The sequence below is a fragment of the Coccinella septempunctata genome, chromosome 2, assembly GCF_907165205.1.
Source record: "Coccinella septempunctata chromosome 2, icCocSept1.1, whole genome shotgun sequence".
In the NCBI taxonomy this organism is placed as follows: domain Eukaryota; kingdom Metazoa; phylum Arthropoda; class Insecta; order Coleoptera; family Coccinellidae; genus Coccinella; species Coccinella septempunctata.
The window spans coordinates 30,133,186-30,144,040 of NC_058190.1; positions in this window are offsets into that span (position 1 = coordinate 30,133,186).

A 10,855-nucleotide genomic window follows, 5' to 3' on the forward strand; every position below is an offset into this window, starting at 1 on the left:
TGAAAAACTGCATAAATCGTAAAGTGAAGCAGCTGTGGCCTAAACAAATAATAGTACGTGGGGATTTTGCAGCAAAATCATCTCCACCAAAGATTATTATAGAGTTAGGTTACCTAACTCTATAATCTTTGATGTCCACTTGTTCACAATTTCCTAGGGAGCAGGGACAGTTTGTTATTCTCATTATTTTTGAGGAAACATTGTTAGTTAGCATTCCATGTTAATATACATGGTGATTTATAACACTTACAGCGGGTTTCATAAAACTTTTATTGCCCGATCAACGATTTGACAGTTACTCGATTTCAAAAACGAAGTCACTAAAACTTTTTCATTCCTACATATATTGAATAAGTAGCAACTGGGAATCATTGAATGGACGTATATAGATCATAATTCGGTGGGAGAATGGTCTTCCAAATTCTCCTGACTGAATTATAGATTGAAAACAAATTGACGTTTATTCGCCAATCAAGCGTTGATTCCCCGATCAAGCTTTATGAAACCGGGGGTCAGGATTTAAATATAGCGATAGAACTAAATATGCCTTGAAAAGTTTTTGATGTGGGACAAACATACAGGGTGTTAAAGTTGAACGACAATTTATCATAATGTCACAGCAAAAATAATTCACCTGAAAAAATAACATTCAGCAACTCATCAACATTTTCTGACATTCAAAAGCATACTTGTCATGTATTAAATAAAATTGAAATTTCCTTCTGAGACAATGATGCGTTTTTCTGGAAAACGGGTAAATTTTCGTGTTCATACAATATCACCAATAAGTGTCATGAAAAAATGATGTTTATATCATACTTTCTTATTGAAATTACTAGGAAGTTTCCATTTTTTTTATGATTAGAAATAATTGATGTGGCGGCCGCTATACCGGGTGGCTTACCCCAGACGCGGCGCTCATTTTGAGGGAGTATGGGAGTAAATAAGGAATTTTTCAAAATATTTTCTTGTGGTGTGTGTAGGGTGTTCAAAAGCAAAATTTAAAATTATTGTCATATATACAGGGTGTTCGAAAACAAAGATATAGGCCAAAGTTACATTTTTTTAAATGTGACACCCTGTATTTGATCTCAAAAATGGAATGGAAAGCTCAAATTATGATGATTGATGAGATCACTTTATATCTTAGAAGCACCATTTACGAGATAATGGCGAAAATTCGAAAATTTACAGTTTTTTTTTTAATAGCAATCAGTGAACAAACTTGTTACGCCAGCGTACAGGCAGTATTTTTTCGCGAAGACAAGTTGGCTACTACTACACATAAAAAAATTCAACTCTGGAATATACAGAGTGATCATAACTCAAACATCAACTACAAATAATCGTCAAAAACTTGCTCAGAATCTATCAGGTTTAGGTGTAGGAAAACCTTATAAAAATAGTCAAGAAATTAATTTTTACGTTCAACGAGATATAGAAATACCGGGTGTGCCATTTGAAATAAGAAAGTTTTTGACGAGTTTAGTTGATGTTTGTGAACTAATTATGATCACTCTGTATATTCCAGAGTTGAAATTTTTTTTGTACGTGTAGGAGTAGCCAACTTGTCTACTCGAAAAAATAGTTTCTGCATCTCTGGCGTAACTAGTTTCTTCATTAATTGCTATTTAAAAGAACTCCATATTTTCAATTTTTCGCTATCATCTTGTAAATGGTGCTTCTAAGGTATAAAGTTATCTGAAAAAACTCATCATAATTTGAGCTCGCCATTTCAATTTTGAGGTCAAATACACGGTGTTACATTTGTTGAACTTTGGTCTATATCTTCGTTTTCGAACACCCTTTATATATGAGAATCATTTTAAATTGTGCTACCCCTACACACACCACAAGAAAAAGATTTTCAAATTATCTATCGCCTTATTCCTAAAAATGAGCAGCGCGTCTGGAGTGGGTCACGTGGTATAACAAAATTTGAAGTAGGTAATACATAAAATGAGATTACTTTCCCAAAGTTATACCTCTGTGCTGATTTTGATGGCAGTGAGAAATAAACACTTTAATTACCAGCAAAAAACAACTTTGATTTTTATGCAACAGCAGTATTTCATTCCTACTCGATCCCATCATATGTATTTTGATTCAAATTATTATTGCTTAGGACGCTTAGGCTATCTCCCAGTGGTTATGAATCAACCTGTATACTGATATTTAAAAAAAAATCTGTTTCTTTCATACATTGATGTACCTATTATTCCTTATAAATTGCCTCAATTCATTCAATATTGTTAGATTTTAGGTATATTAAGGATAAGTTCAATTAAACACACTTGGTGAAAACAATCCGTATATTATTTCAATCAATTAGACGGAGGTCGATCTATACTTTCGATGAATATCAAACCAGAACTAACTAAAACGGAGAGAAATATCTTATTCCTAAAAGATGCTTATATATAGGTTTCAATAGCAAGTACATAATATGGTTCTCACAGTCGGAAACTGCTGGGGAATGTCATTCAACACTTTGACCGCCAGCACTTATATTGTCGATTTATATTGTCGACTAATAAACCAATCGCATTTTACTATTTATTGTAGTCGAGTATTCTGAACATGTAAAGGATTTGGTTTTGCTTCACGCAGATGATTTAATCTCAATACACCGCCTCAAAAACAAATCTCTTACAACACAAAAACTTAATAGCTATATCATTACCTACATACCCAAAATTACATGCAAAATATAATATTCATGAGTATAGAAAGATCCTCCATTTGTTATCTGGGGCAATACAAGTATGGTCCAATATTCATTGCAAGGATGTGGGAAACCCAGAAAAAACCACACCAGACCATTGCTATTAGAAATTGTATATCATACCATAAACCTTATACCTTATAATATTATACCTTAATTAAACAAAGTAAATTAAAATTGAACACTTTAATTTTCTATATCAACGCTGCGGTAAAATCCAAAAAACTAGTTGCTGGTAATGGTTTCGTCATGATATCAGCAATTTGATCACCTGTGGGAATATATTCAAGTCTTATTACATTTTTCTCAATTTGTTCTCGGGAGAAATGATACTTGATGTCGATGTGTTTCGATCGTTTATGGTTAGTAGGATTATTTCCCGAACTGTTGCAACCATTGTTATCTTCATAAATGATAATAGGTTCCATAATATTTAAATTAATACTTTTCGCTAGACTTTAACCACAATGCTTCTTTAACTGCTTCATATAAGGCCATATACTCTGCTTCTGTGGCTGAGTCTGCCTTTTAGTATTCCAAGAAACAGTATTATTTTCAAATAATTTAAATAAATAACCCGTTGTACTCTTTGTATCCGTATGAAAGCGTCCTCCCCAATCAGAGTCAACGTAACCCACTAAAATATTCTATATCATATACGTTATGTCTAACGTATGTTACGTATGTTAGTTTGTTAGTTTTAGATCGATTGAACCCTTCAGGTACCTCAATACCCTCTTCAAGCATTTCCAAAGTTCTTTATTGTTTTTATTCGAATATCTACTCAAAATATTCACCGATATACTTAAGTCAGGTCTGGTACATACCATCAAATACATGCATCCTATAAGGTTTTCACACGGTGCTTCGTAATCTTCATCTGAGTTTAATGCTTCATAATTTAATTTAGTTTCTAACTAACGGAATACTTATCGGCCTACAGTCGTGTATTTTGAAGAATAGTTTTTATGTACGAACTTTGATCTAGCGTAATTTCATTTTGTTTTCTATCGATTCTGATTCCTAAGGAGAGTTTTATTGCATTTAGATCCGTTATAGAAAATATATTCATTAAAAAGTTTTTGAAACTTATCAACGTTTCATTATTTGCAGTGACTACTACAACATCATCCGCATAAAGTACAACATATATATTTTTTGATATATTTTGCCTGTCTAAGAGATATATACAGCGATCTGCTAAAGAATTTTGAAAAGCGAATGCTTTCAGTTCCTTTTCGAACTTTTTGAACCAACACCTTGCCGCTTGCTTTAACCCATATATAGCTTTATTTAATTTACAGACTTGACCGTCTGCACAATCGATCCCTTCTGGAACCTTCATGAATATTTCTTCCTCTAATTCACCATTTAAAAAGGCAGTTTTGACATTCATGTGATGTATCAATTAATCAAATTGATTTGCGAAGGCTACTATAAATCTAAATCTTGAAATTCTGGCGACTGGAGCAAAAGTTTCATTATAATCTATCAAATATTGTTGACTGAAACCTCGGGCAACTAGTCGAGCTTTATATTTCTATGGATTACCAAATTCATCATTTTTAATGTTAAATACCCATTTACAGTCAACTATGTTTTTATTCTCAGGTCTTTTCAGCAAGGACCATGTTTTATCAGCAGAGAATTCATTTCTTCTTCAACTGCTTTTTCCCAGAAATAGCTATCCTGCCTTTCTTTTATTTCCTGAAAACATTGAGGTAATATCGCTTGCGATAGTTTGAGCGCAAATAATATAGTCATTTTCATTATAACAAACATTTTGACGATTGCTTATTTTTTCACTTCTTCTCAATTTTGGTTAAATTTCAAATTTAGATTTACTTTTATGATCTCCACTTTTAGTTACTAATTGATCACTTTGTTCTACCTCAGGGACTAACGATACCGATTTTACTTTATCAGTTTTCATACGTATTCCCTTCCTGCAAATTGTATCTGATTTATTGATATCAGATTCACATCCTGGTTTCGATACGAAATCAGAGTCACCAGTTTCTGTCTCAATCATTTTTGGTTCATCTGATTTATAGTTATCAGAGTTAACTACTGGTTTTGATACGAAATCAGATGCACCAGTTTCTATCTCAAATCTCCCTGTATCAACTGATTTATCGCTATCAGATTTACATCAGGATCTCTGTTTCAAGTGGAGTTCAGAAACATCAGTTTCACAATGATTTCCCAAATCATCTGATTTGATCATTGGTCTAGATTTCAAAAAATTAATTTCATCTATAATAACATCCCTTGCTACTATGAATTTCTCAGTTTCTATATCCAATACTTTGGAACCGTTGGCTCAAAACCTACTAGAATGCCCTTAAATGATTTATCATCAAATTTCATTTTTCTGACTTTTTGTGAATATACACTATGGAACTAAATACTCTTAAATATTGAATGCAAGGCTTCCTAATGTGAGTGTAAGGTGTTTTAGAGAATTTGAGAGCATTTGTTTAAGTCAGATTTATCAAATATGTAGCTGTTAATACAGCTTTTACCCAAAACCTTTTGTCCAAGTTGGCGCTATGAATCATGGCACGAGCTCTTTCTGTTATTTTTCTGACTTTTTGTGAATATACACTATGGAACCAAATACTCTTAAATATTGAATGCAAGGCTTCCTAATGTGAGTGTAAGGTGTTTTAGAGAATTTGAGAGCATTTGTTTAAGTCAGATTTATCAAATATGTAGCTGTTAATACAGCTTTTACCCAAAACCTTTTGTCCAAGTTGGCGCTATGAATCATGGCACGAGCTCTTTCTGTTATTGTTCTTATCATCCTTTCGGAGACACCATTTAACTGTGGTTTGCGAGGCACTGATAAATGATAACTTATTTCCTTTTTTACACAATAATCTTTCATATCATTCGACAAATATTCCCTCCCATTATCACTATATAAATTAACCAATTTCAGATTAAAACCATTATTACCTCGCAAACCATTTAACTGTGGTTTGCGAGGCACTGATAAATGATAACTTATTTCCTTTTTTACACAATAATCTTTCATATCATTCGACAAATATTCCCTCCCATTATCACTATATAAATTAACCAATTTCAGATTAAAATGTGTTTCACTTTCCGCTAAAAAATCTTTGAAGACTGAAAAATCTGATTTAAACCGTATTAAATATGTGACGCAATAGTGAGTGAACTCATTAATGAAAATAACAAAATAGTATCATATTTCATTGTTGTTGGATTGATTGGGCCGCAAACGTCAGAGTGTATGTTGAATAACGGCCTTCTTATATGACTTTTATCCTTGATTTTATTGAATGATAATCTGGCTTGTTTCCTACTTATGCAACCTTCACATAAATTATTGTCCGGTATGACTTTGTTCAATATCTCTATATCTTTTATCATATTTTTGTTTCTTAATTGCAAAAATTGACCTAATCGTTTATGCCATAATTCATAACTACAACTGACATTTCCATTCATTTTACAACATGAATTTATTGTTCTAGTCTCAACCAAGAGATCAATTCCAAATAAATTGTTCAAAGACTTACATGTCATGACAATCCTTTCATTCATACTTATTTCGACACCCTTTTCATTGAAAAAAATCTCCATACCAGCATTCTGCATTTTTCTCACAGACAGCAAGTTGTGTGGTACTTCTGGACAATAGAGGACATCTTTCAGTGTGCCTTGAACTCCCAAGTTGCTGATAACTGCCATATCACCTTTTTTCGTCGCTCGTATGAAAGCATCGTTTTTCGCAATGGATATTTTAATTGGATCAGGAAGTACAGCGAAGTTTCCGGAAAAATCTTCTCTATTGATTACATGATCAGATGCACCTGAATCTAAGAGGAATGTAATTTTATTTTCATTCCCAATTCTCCGCTTATATTCGACATTTTCAACCATAAATGCAAAATTGGAGGTGCTCTTATTGTCCTCGGTCGATTCTTCAGAATTTTTTATTGATGATTGATTTGTCATCTGCACTGTCTCAAGATTCTGATTGCTTCTGAATCGGTTCTCTCTTTTATAGAAAAAACAATTCTGCTTCTTGTGTCCTTTTCTGCCACAATGGTAACATTTATTTTTGAAAGTGTTCTGATTCCTTTTGAGATGTTTCATTTTGAAATGTTTTCTTCTATTACTCGGAAACCTGCTTGATTCTTGATTTTCAAAATGAAATACCTTCATACTAGTATCACGGTTTTCTTTCGTTAATTTAGTTTCGTAGTTTAGAAGCTTCATTTTCATCAGAGGTAGTGTTAAGCCAGTAGATAACGTCTCTAAGGCCATTATTATCCCATCATATGCTTTTGGTAGTGATAATAAAAGATATGAAACTTTTTCGGTTTCTGGCATCGATACACCTGCTGCTGATAGCTCGTGAACTAATTCTTCAAACTTAGCAAAGTGTATTAATAAAGGTGTGTCACCTTCCAATTTTAATTCAATCAGTCTCTTACGCAAGATTAATTGACTTGCCAAACTAGCACGTTCATATATTTCATCCAGGTTCTTGAAAATCTGCTTTGGTGAGATTTTTTCATCAACAAAATAAAGAAAGCTATCTGCAAGATAACCAACGATCACTCCCTTAGCAATTCTTTCTTCTTTTTTCCATTCATCAGTAATTTGGATCGGTGGTTCATTGTCTATGACTCTAATCACGTCTAGTTCAGTTAATAACGCACGCACTCTTAATTTCCACACACTGTACTTATCTCCGTCAAAAGGTTTAATATTTCTTTCATTTTTGGAGCCCTGCATTGTTCTATCACTATCGTCTATCGTTCACGTGGTGAAGTCGTTAACAAGGTACTGATCCGCACTAAACGAAATAATCCGAAAAAAAATATTTAAGCAGAGAAAGCTGGACACATAACCTGTTAGATTTTAGGTATATTAAGGATAAGTTCGCCTTCAATCAAACACACTTTGTGAAAACAATCCGTATATTATTTCAATCAATTAGTCGGAGGACGATCTATACTCTCAATGAATAGCAAATCAGAACTAACTAAAAAGGTAGAGAAATATCTTATTCCTAAGAGATGCTTATGTACAGTATATAGGTCCCAATAGCAAAGTATATATGGTTCACACAGTCGATACGTCTGGGATTTGTCAGTCAGCACTTTGACCGCCAGTCCTAATTTTGTCGACTAATAAACCAATCGCATTTGACATATTTATTGTCGTCGAGAATTCTGAACATGTAAGGGATTTGGTTTTGCTTCACGCAGATGATTTAATCTCAACAAATATTTTATAACATGAGCGAATTTTGAATTTACTTGATGGTACCTTCTAAATATGAGTACCTAATACGGTTTATAAATAACAAAGAATCAATAATTATAATGAACCACGAGAGTACGAGACTCTCACACGGGTGTCACGAGACGAGACTAAAGCCCACGAGACGAGACTCAAGACGAGACTTCATGTCTTAGCGGCAAGATGAGACGAGACTTCAGTAGAGTCTCATGGGCATATTTCATCGTCATATTCCAACATACACCTACCAAAAAATATATAATTTTTGAGATATTCTGATAAATGTAACTACTACAACCGAAACTATTTATTGAAAAGGAATCCCTTTAAAATTTTTCACAACTATGGACTTAAAATATTGATGATACTCAGAATTCTTTCAACCAATCTAAGTTACGATTTTGGGATAATCCGTAGGTTTTTCTGATATTTCCAAATAATGTGTTGTTGTAATATTAGATATGTAAATCTGAACTCACTCAAATACGACTGATGAAGATCACCGATTTGACCAACTGCAATCTGTAATACAATTAAAACGAATGGAATAGAATATCTCAAGTACAATTTCCATGAGTATGAGCCACCATTTCGGGGAAATAATGATATAAACTGAAGATATTTGATTGGAGTTCTGAATACCGTAACTTCTTCTTCATGGTAAGTCATTGTTGCACCAAACATGAAAACTTCAATTGACAAAAGTAGACAAGTTTATGCAAGTATAAGTGCAATTGTTCGATTCGAAAATTTACTTTGATATTCTTTGTTTCAGTAGTAAATGATGCATAGATAATATTATGTATATTTACCCGAATAATTGAGCTTAAATGTTTTTTAATTTGTTTCCTTTTCCTGTAACCTATTGTGGTAATTACTTTTTTCTATATTCAATATAATTCAAGTAGGGGATAATGGAAGTGTCATGGTCATAGCCAGAATAAATGCCTTAATTGAAGTTTAAAATTCAAATGAATTGTCTCATAATTGTTGCTCTTTTTATTCAAGTTTTATGTTTTCGATTCATTTATGCCAAGAGAGAGCTGAACCACTACTTAGATGTTGAAAACACATATCTCTCCAATATCATCAGATTTCTCCTCATCCAAGGTCTTTAGGAAAGAAGAGGTATCATCCGCGAACAAAAGGGTTATTAGATACTTATTCTACTCATCTTTTGTGAGATTTTAAGTCGGTTACGTTACGAATATCAGGAAAAGGAAGGTCCCCATCTTCTTCGATCCTTTTTAGAACTCCAGACGTTATGTTCCTGCTCTCATATAGTAAATTATTCTCTAGTACTTGTTGCCAATTCGATAGGAACTGGCAAATAATAACAAGGGCAGGACCTCCTAATGTCTTAATCCGTAATATCGTGGTTTTTTTAACTGTACAGGATATCGAATTTTGAAACAGTTTCTGATGGACATTTTTTATCCAGGGGCAGGGTGGGGGAAGGTAAACTAGTTTACCTTTACCCACCTGACGATGCTATTGTGATAGCGAAACAGGTATCGTGGTTTAAAAACTCAATTATGTGAAAATCGTATATTCTATTTTAAGTTTAATCTAAGGAAACTGTAGAACGCCAAACGACAGTTGCCACGGATTATGAAACAATTAAATTGTTTTGTTTGTCAAGAACATTTCTTTTCATTTATAATGAAAGTAATGTCACCTATACTGTATACTCATGACGCGTCAAACGTTGGTTTTCCTTAGTTTTTATAAAAACTGACACAATAGACAAGTCAACTCTTTCTACCTCAGAATATATTTTTTTTAATATACCAACTCTCAAATTATGAACAAAAAGTTATGTCAATGTCAAATAAAACAATTTAATTGATTTATTATTCATGGCTACTGTCGTGTGGCTTTCTACAGCTGTCTTTGATTTAGACGAAAAAATTTATATGTTCGACAACTGACAAATAGATAACCTCGATAAAATGAATATATTTGAAATCAGAAGATAGAGCCCTACCGATCAGGAAAATAAAATACAGTGTGTGTTCCATTCAAAAAATACCGGATTACATGAAAATTTTCGGTTTACGATGTTTTTTTGCATTTCCTAGTATTGAATTCTAAACGCCCATAAAAATACTTCATTTGCCAATTTAAACGTTTTTGTAAGACCAATGTTAAGGGAGATAGCTATTAAGTAAAATATAAACAATCACCCAGGATTTATACAGGGTGGGTCTTTGAATCGTACAAATATTTCAACAGTAGATTCTCGTCGGTTCGGTTTGTAAGATAGAGGCTGTTGAAAAACCACAAAAAAATATTATTTTTAGTTATATCTCGCAAACGGCCTTATCGAATGAAATGAATTGCAGAATATAGATTTTCATTCATTTGATGAATCTTTTTCGAACACAAGAAATCACCCACATCTTCCAGTTTTCTCTTTATGACCATTACGTACCAAAAATTCAAGGAACCCAACTTCTGAAACTAATTAAGTTGGACGCTATCTAATGAATATTTGAACGTTTTGTATTATAAAAGTATCCTTCATATTTTCCCGTATAAAGCACCGTTTTCGAGTAATTTGATGTTTGAAAGTAGGAAAGATCTGTGATATTCGGAAAATTGGGTACTTTGGCTGAATGTAACTTTATTTAAAAGATCCACAGATGTGTAGTGTCATTTAGTTTGTTATTCTGAAGGGAATTTGTCCAGCTCATTATGAATGATATCATTCATAATGTTCATCATATCATTTTATCAGGGCAGAATCGGAACAAATATGTAGTATAAGAACAAAGTGTTTCTTTTGGCTTCAAGAATCTACTGTATATCGTATATACTAATAAATCAACTTCTTCAACAAAA